This window comes from Triticum urartu, chromosome 1, assembly GCF_003073215.2.
Source record: "Triticum urartu cultivar G1812 chromosome 1, Tu2.1, whole genome shotgun sequence".
Lineage (NCBI taxonomy): Eukaryota > Viridiplantae > Streptophyta > Magnoliopsida > Poales > Poaceae > Triticum > Triticum urartu.
Window position 1 is genome coordinate 24383599 of NC_053022.1, and position 8014 is coordinate 24391612.

Consider the following 8014-nt stretch of genomic DNA (forward strand, 5'->3'; position numbering starts at 1 on the left):
GGATGAGCACCCATGGCGTCACCCCACGGGGAGAAGCACGTAGGATGCAAAAGTGCGTCGAGAGGATGCCGGATCTGGATTGGGCAGTTGCAGGGGAGGCCAGAGAAGGGAGATCAGGGCGGCGGCGCCGCCGGCGCAGGCGGGCTCGCGAGAGCCATGTCCGCTCGTGTCGCTTTCAAGTTTTGTATCTCGGATCCTAGTATTAGCGCAGAAAATATCATTGAATGACAGATCGACGGGCTTCAGCTCTTGGTGGTCGATGGGAGCTTGCGCTCCTGGGTGAACCTGGAGCTCCTGAGGTCGTCCTCGGTGACTCGATCAAGCCACCGGTGGGCCAGGTGATGAGGGCGCCGGTAATGGAGAACCCGGCGAGGAAGGGCCAGTTCGGGGCTATTTTCTGGTGTAAATGGTATACGCGGCCATCGCTCCCTCGTCGGCACCTGAGCCTTTTAGTCTGATCTGGGACACTCGCCTCCCTCTGAAGATCCGGATATTTCCGTGGCAGTGGATCCGGGAACGCCTTCCCTCTAGGGTAGAGGTCCTCAAACGCAATGGATCAGGAGATGGGATTTGTCCCCTGTGCGGCACGGTCGAGGATGCTAACCACATTTTCTACTCGCTCTACAGCCTAATTTCTGTGGTCCTGCTTCCGCGAGATGGTTGATGGACAGTGGTGCAACACCAACTTCCCTGACTTGCTGGCTGAGATCCACGCCTCACCCCCTCGCTACTCCCACATTCGGTGGCTCTGCGTCGGGTTCTCGCCTGGACGCTTTGGACCATCCGCAACAAGCTTGTTATTTAGAAAGTGCCCCTTCGACGTGTGACTGATGTAGTCTTCAAAATGTGTGGTTTCTTGCAGTTCTGGCGGCCACTTAGCCTCCCCAGGACCAGGACGCCATCAACACCCTCCTTGCCGACCGTCGCTCGATGGCCGTCCGCATGGCGCCGCCGCCGCCGCCCCCTCCTCCGGAGCCCGATTAGAGTTCGGGTTGCTGGGTGTGAGTGTGTTGTTTTTGTTTCCAGGGCTTGTTGAGCTGTGCCCTCAGCATTAACCCCTCTGTTTACTTGTGTTTGTGTGACACTTGTGTATGCGCGTGTGTATGTGAACCTTGTTGGATGTTGGTTTGGGGAGTTTGCTTTATAATGTAAAGCGGGGCGAAAGCCTTTTTCGGGTAAATGGCAGGATTACATTAGAAAAACAGAGAAATGCACTAGTTATAAAAAAATCATTACCTTTGTACAGAAAAAGCTATGTTTTCAGGACTAGCATTACCCTAATTCAAAGGGTCTACCTTGCAAAATTGGAAATAATTCTAAATATCTAAAAAACAAATCCTGTTTTATAATTTGATCTAGGGCTCAACTTAAACAGTAAGTTCCATGATAGCGTTATAAACTCTATACGTATGTGCATCACATCAGTACTGAAGGGACTTCTTTTTTGGTGTAAATGGCAGGAGCTATGCCTTTGAATTATAGATAAGGAATTTACAAGTACAAAGGACCCAGAAAAATGAATAGAATCAAAAGAGAAGGATCAGCCACCATAAGCATAGAGTCAATCAAGTGTACTGCAACCTCTAAGGTAATTGTAGAATTGTTTAAGATTCGCCAGTTACACTCATTCTAAATATGCCATGTGAAATATGCAGCTGCAGTTGCATTTTTTGCGAGGCCCAGCAGCAAAACCACTCCACCAATCATTGATCGATCCAAAGGAGTTGATCAAGATGGATTCAATAGCAGGGAAGAATCGGCTGAGTTTAAACCAAACTTCCTTAGCAAATGGGTACTGACAGATGAGATGTGCAGCTGATTCAATCTGATGATCGCAAAGGGGGCAGGAATCATTGTGGCCACAACCTCCGTAGGAAGTCAATTTTGGGCCACCTGCCAAGTGAAGAATTTAATTTTCCACTCCATCTTTATCTTCCAAATATTCTTCAGATAAGGCCTGGCAATATATCCTTCAAACTTGCTGTCATAAGCAGATTTCGTCGAGTATCTCCTTGACTCTAACTCCCGGATGACGATCTTGACGACTTTCCGGCACCGCATCACCGCACCGCCGCTCCCGTCAACGATCTCCATCCGCCGCCTTGCCGCCGACAGCCCGCCGTCTCCCTCCTTGTCGCTCCATCAAACGATGATCGCATAATCCTCCTCTTCGCCGCATCATCCAGCGACTTCATGGCTCGCCCCGAGGCGCTAGAACATCACCACCTCGGGACAAGCGCGGTTTTAAATCGACCTTGCTCAGATACCAATTGTTAGAATTCGCCCACAGGATCAATCACATAAAATCACGATGAACACGCGCGCACAAGAAAACTTTTGCCAAAGGCATGTGTCGTGCCTCTCTTCCTTTATTTCTTTTTTCTGTTTTCTCTCACGGTTGATACAATAGCTAGCCTTGCCTGTGTATATATACACGCAGGACCAGGAACAAACCCAAACCGACTTAGACTTCATTAGTAGTACTTGGACACGGCTAACCAAACTAATCAATCCTATAATCCTAGCCGGACTCCCAACATGCCATGCAAGTCACGGCAAGTATACTAATCCTAACCGGATACTACAACTCACGCCATGCCCCACTACCTAATCAGCCTAACACACGTACTGCCCTAATTTGCTAACTAGGGCTAGACACAACTCAAGATTATACCTAACAATCTCTCTCTAATCTTGACACACTTTGTCTTCATGTTTCTCCGGTCTTGACTCGTTGATGATTCATCCCTTGTCGAATCATCCGCTCGCACCACGACAAGTCAAATTGACGGCCTTGATTGCTTCAACAAAAGTTAAGTTCTTGACACCCAGTCCACCAAGGCGCTTCGGGGAATAGATTTATTACCAATTGACAGCTCAGTGCCCTCCAATGGCCTCGTCATCTCCTCTACACTGAAAGCATCTTCTAATCTTATCCATATGCTTGATCATCCATTTTGAGGGGGCAAACAGAGTAAGATAATAGGCAGTGATCGACGTGAGAACAGAGTTGGCGAGGGTAATTCTGCCGGCCTTATTTAGAAGTTTCCCTTTTCGCGTATAAAGCTCTTCCATTGGAACCACAACGAAGATTAGCCGTGTGAAACCATGCTCGGGTGGGCAATGTATTCTTCACAAGATGTAGATAATCCATCAAGTCCTTAACTACATCAAAATCAATAACGCATTCATATGTATATATATGCATAAGTATACGGTCACTGTCATCCATCTTTAGTCGCAGCATCTGGTCATCAAATTCACGGAGAAGGTCCTCACAATCATAGATGGTGTCCTGGAGATGCAAATGCAGTTTCATCGGGTCTTTGTGATTGAACCTGCCCCACTCAGCATAGTCCAGGAGCACATGGGCCCTGGGCAAGCTGTACAAAGGTGGGACAGCTCACCGCTCAGCTGGATCGCTCAGCAAATCTGGCTTCAACAGATAAGATCCATTGCAGCGCCTCCATGGTTGCCGTGCTCGGCTCCCTCCTGTGATGAGAGTGGAAAAGAATTCCTGGGCGGCAAGTGTAGAATATTGCAGCAGCAATAGGTCTTGAAGTATAAACTATGCTTTAGGAATGCTTTTGTCGGAAATTACTTGTTCTTGAAAGATTTATTACCATGGAGCCAACCTGAAGTATTTATTCTGAATCCCACGATGGTGCCACATATAACTAAAGTCCCAAAATGTGACGAACAACACTAGGTTTACAACAACAATGCAAAAATGGCTCCTACACAATGGACAACTACACTCGGTGATTGCTGCACACAGGCGAAGTAAACAAGGTAGTGTTCCTGTCCTTTGGACTTGGAGCCTGGCGTTCCCTTGACAGTACCCAAATAAAAGGCCTAGTTAATTTAAACTGCGTATATAATGTCTTACGAAGCAACCGGGAAAGTGCGTTAGCGAATTGAGATCACAAGATACTAAGAAAATCGAAGGAAAATAATAACCCTCAACCATGCCCCATGCTGCCCACTTGTACATTTAATTAGAATTGTTCATTTGTTCTTACACTGGTCAGGGCAAACAGTGCTTATCGCATCTTAATACTTTCTCCGTACCAAAATAAGTATCTCAACTTTATACTAACTTTACAACCGAGGTTCCCCGGTCCATAGTTAATGAAATACTAGCTCCAGATTAAAACATTGTGTGCCGGCCTAGAGCAAAAAACATCAATCTATTGAAGACAAAACAACGGGCGTCACCTGGATGAACCTGGAGCTCTTGACGTCATCCTCGGTCAAGCCACCGGTCGGCCAGGTGACGAGGGCGCCGGTAACGTCGAAGGACCCGGCAAGGAAGGGCCAGTTCAGGGCCCCATTTCCCGCGGAAGAACACCCAGCCGGCCACGGGTCGAACGGATTCATCTCCGCTCAGTCTTCTCTATCTCTCCTCCTCCAGACCTCCCCTGCGAATCTGTCCTTTTCGTGTTCCATCGGTGCACTACTAGAAAAACGGCTATAGCTAATATGAACATTTACCAACGTCAATAAGTACTTCAACGAACATGGGTACGATGACGAATTCTTGGGGCCTTCTTCTCAAGAACCCAACCCTGCAAAAGATGATCGCGATCTAGCTGGTACCGCGGAGAAACGCAATGACAACAGGCATCGTCTGGCGTTCAGTTCTCAGAAGACGCCTCCAGGTGCCGCCTTCACCGAGCCTCAGATAGCCGAGGTGCGAAATATTATCAGCCCCAACACACTCAAGAAGGTGGTCTCTGAGCAGAACTCGATCCTATTACAGCAGAAGAAGCAGAACGGACGGAAAAGAAAGAATAACAAGGGTGCAAGCCAGCCGGCACCGAGTACGATCCGTGCTCAGGATGGTCCACCTTCACCTAAGGATATCTCGAGGAGGGTGCATGTGGCGGGTAGGCCGATGCTACCGACTAATCTGCTCAATGCTGCAACCGGTGCTATGCGGAGTCTGCATGACAGTGTTCTTTTTTTTGGAGAAGTGGCGTCTCTTCAAAAATGATGTGGCATACCCGGTTTTCGTGGCCAAGGTGCCAGAGGGCAAGGGCTTTGTCAATAGCACCATCGGGGGTGTGATCGTCCTGCGGTTTGATGACATCTTCGCTATGTTTAACCTTCACCCACTGCACTACACCTTCATTCGGCTATTTTCACTCAGTATGGAGATGCGGATCATTAGAGACCAGACCCCAGACATCGTGATAGTCGACCCCTTCTACATGCGTGCCAAGATCTTGGACAATGCTGGGGACCGGCAAGTCGCGAGTTCATACCTCGAAGGCGTCATTCTGGCGAACCCAGATAAGGATAACTTCCTTGTGCCTTACTTTCCCGAGTAAGTCATCCCCTTACCGTCCCGTAATATATGATTTCTTAGATTTCGATCGTTATTTTCCCCTAACATTCCGTGTTTTGTGCAGTGACACACATTGCACACTCATCCTCTTAAGCCCGAAATATTCCATGGCCACATATTTCGACTTGGACCGTCAGTCGAAGAAAAACTACACAAATATCAAGAAAGTTCTTGATGATGCTCTCCCCGGCTACGCCAAATCTGAAGGCACCTTCAGGAGGCCAATTTGTAGGTACGGCAAGCACGTGTTCACCCACGTAACGACGTTCCCCTGCGTCAAGAAGCCGCCTGGCGGTCAGAATAATGCCTACTACGCCCTCCATCACATGCGGGCGATCGTACGGGACCATAATCACCTTCTGCTACCAAATAATCTCAAAGATTGGGCCGCACGCTTGTCGACAATCCAGGACGCGGACATCAGATAAGAATTCTTTTGCATCCAGTCAGAGTTTGCGGAAATCATCCATCAAGATGTCCTTCGTACCTCGGGGCAGTTCTACCTCAAATATCAACCGTCCAACAGTGAAATAGAAACAACGCTACAAATGTAGGCTGACAACGATCGTGATTTCATGACCATCACGAAAGACGGCGGCTTCATCCATGCTCCGGTCCCTGAGTCGAGTCGAAATTGATGATGCTATGTAGTTCTGAAATATCGATTAGCTCATGTTGTAATTAAACTTTAATGAACTTGTATGTCTCTTTGGTTTGGACAGTCGTTCAACTTATATGTAATCAATGCTATTTATTAGTAGGACCATGAATCGTGCTATTAATGTGTTGCTTTTCTCTTCCGATCCTTTTGTTGCATACTTATATATTGCTTATGTATTGTCTGTGAATTGCTACTAACGTTTTGTTTGTCTAGTGCATAGAGATGCCGTCTATGTCGTGTACAAGGATAAGGTTTCCGGAGTCTACGACGACTGGAAGGAGTGTCAAAGACAGGTTCACCGTTTCAGCGGTAACAGTTACAAAGGGTACACCACTAGGACGGAGGCGGAAGCTAGATACGCGGGCTATCTAGTGGGAGAGAGGAGGGAGCGGAGGAGGAACTGGATGAAGACCAGTTTCATCGCGATGATGCTCATCGTGACCGCAGCTCTCTTCTATGTGATGGTAGTTTAGATATCGACTTGTAATGTGAAGACAAACTCGCTACTCGCGGTCTCGAGACTTGTAATGTTCTAACTTTGTTCGGTATTTTGAATTCGGAGACTAATATGATGAATTGTATTCGATAAATCCGTTGTTTATATGTTGTGCTATTTATATTCGGTGTTGTAATGTATTTTGTAACCTGTGCAAATATCAGAAAAGCCAAAAAAAAAATCCTAATATTCATAGTAGTGGCGCCCCTTGTTGAGCATTAGTGGCGCATCAGGGCTAAATACCAGTGGCGCATTATGGGGCATAGTAATGGCGCATTTGGGGGCATACGTGAAGGTAAATATGGCCTCCTAGGAGGCATAGTAATGACGCACTGTTGGACATAGTAATGACACACTGCCAGGTGCGCCACTATTATCTGATATACTAATGGCATATCAGAGATGCGCCATTAATATTTGTTACTAGTGGCATGATAATAATGGCGCATCTATAGGTGCGCCATTAACAGGCCTTTTTCTAATAGTGGGGGAGAAGTTTTGTTATTGAAGGAGACCCCGTAAACCCCCCGTAATAATCTGTGCGTTTAGAATTTTCGGTGGTGGAGTAGCAGCGACCATGCGACTGCGAAGAGGAGATAAATATTTCTTTTGAGCATCGGGAACAAGAGAGATTGGTTACGGGTTGGGTCGTGGTGGCCCTGGCGCACAGTTTTGATGCGGCTGAGAGATTTGGCCCAGATCTTCTGAAAATAAGATGGCCTTTTATTTCTTAAAATAAAATAAAAAATTCTTTGTTTTGCAAGTTTACATGAATAAGTATATTTGTTCAAATCTGAGCAAATCCCATTTACCTATCTTGGTCTTCCCATGAGCCTGACAAAATATAGAATTGATGACTTCTTTTTCTTGAAACAGTCCGAGGGAAGGATCTCATTTCAGAAAGAGATTGATAGAGTTCACAAGGTAATAACATGAGGGGCGATACATCTTGTCGAAGCAAAAGCACACAAAAAGCAGAAAACATCAAGTACAAACACGTACAAGGCATCACTAGCAAAAATAGAGACCACCCCTGTCCTCACACCCAATGGTACTAGTTGACACAGTGGCGGAGACAAGGGGGGGCGAGCAGGGGCCTGCCCCCCCCTATCGATCGAGCAAACATCGAGTAGGCCGTAGATAATTAGTGATATGATTCAAGTATAGAAGTAATTGGCCCCCCCTAACTCAACGTGATTTATGAAGAAAGGAAAAAGGGCCAATGTAAAAGCCCACTAGCAATCGTTTACAAGCCCATGACAAGGCCATATTTGTTGATCGGCCTTCGTTAAAAGTCTCCTGGGTGCTGGGCATTATTCCCGATGATGATTAGCGCGTGTGTTGATTAGCGCTGCGCTGTTGCCGCCCTGCGCCCTCGCCGCCGCCCGCCTTGGCTCTTCCTTCTCATGATCTGATTCGTAAAGTCAAGCTAATTCACTCGCCAATTATTTGTCCTGCAGCCAATGATCTAGCCAAGGTTAATCCAGCACTGTCTACTTCTCTGAAT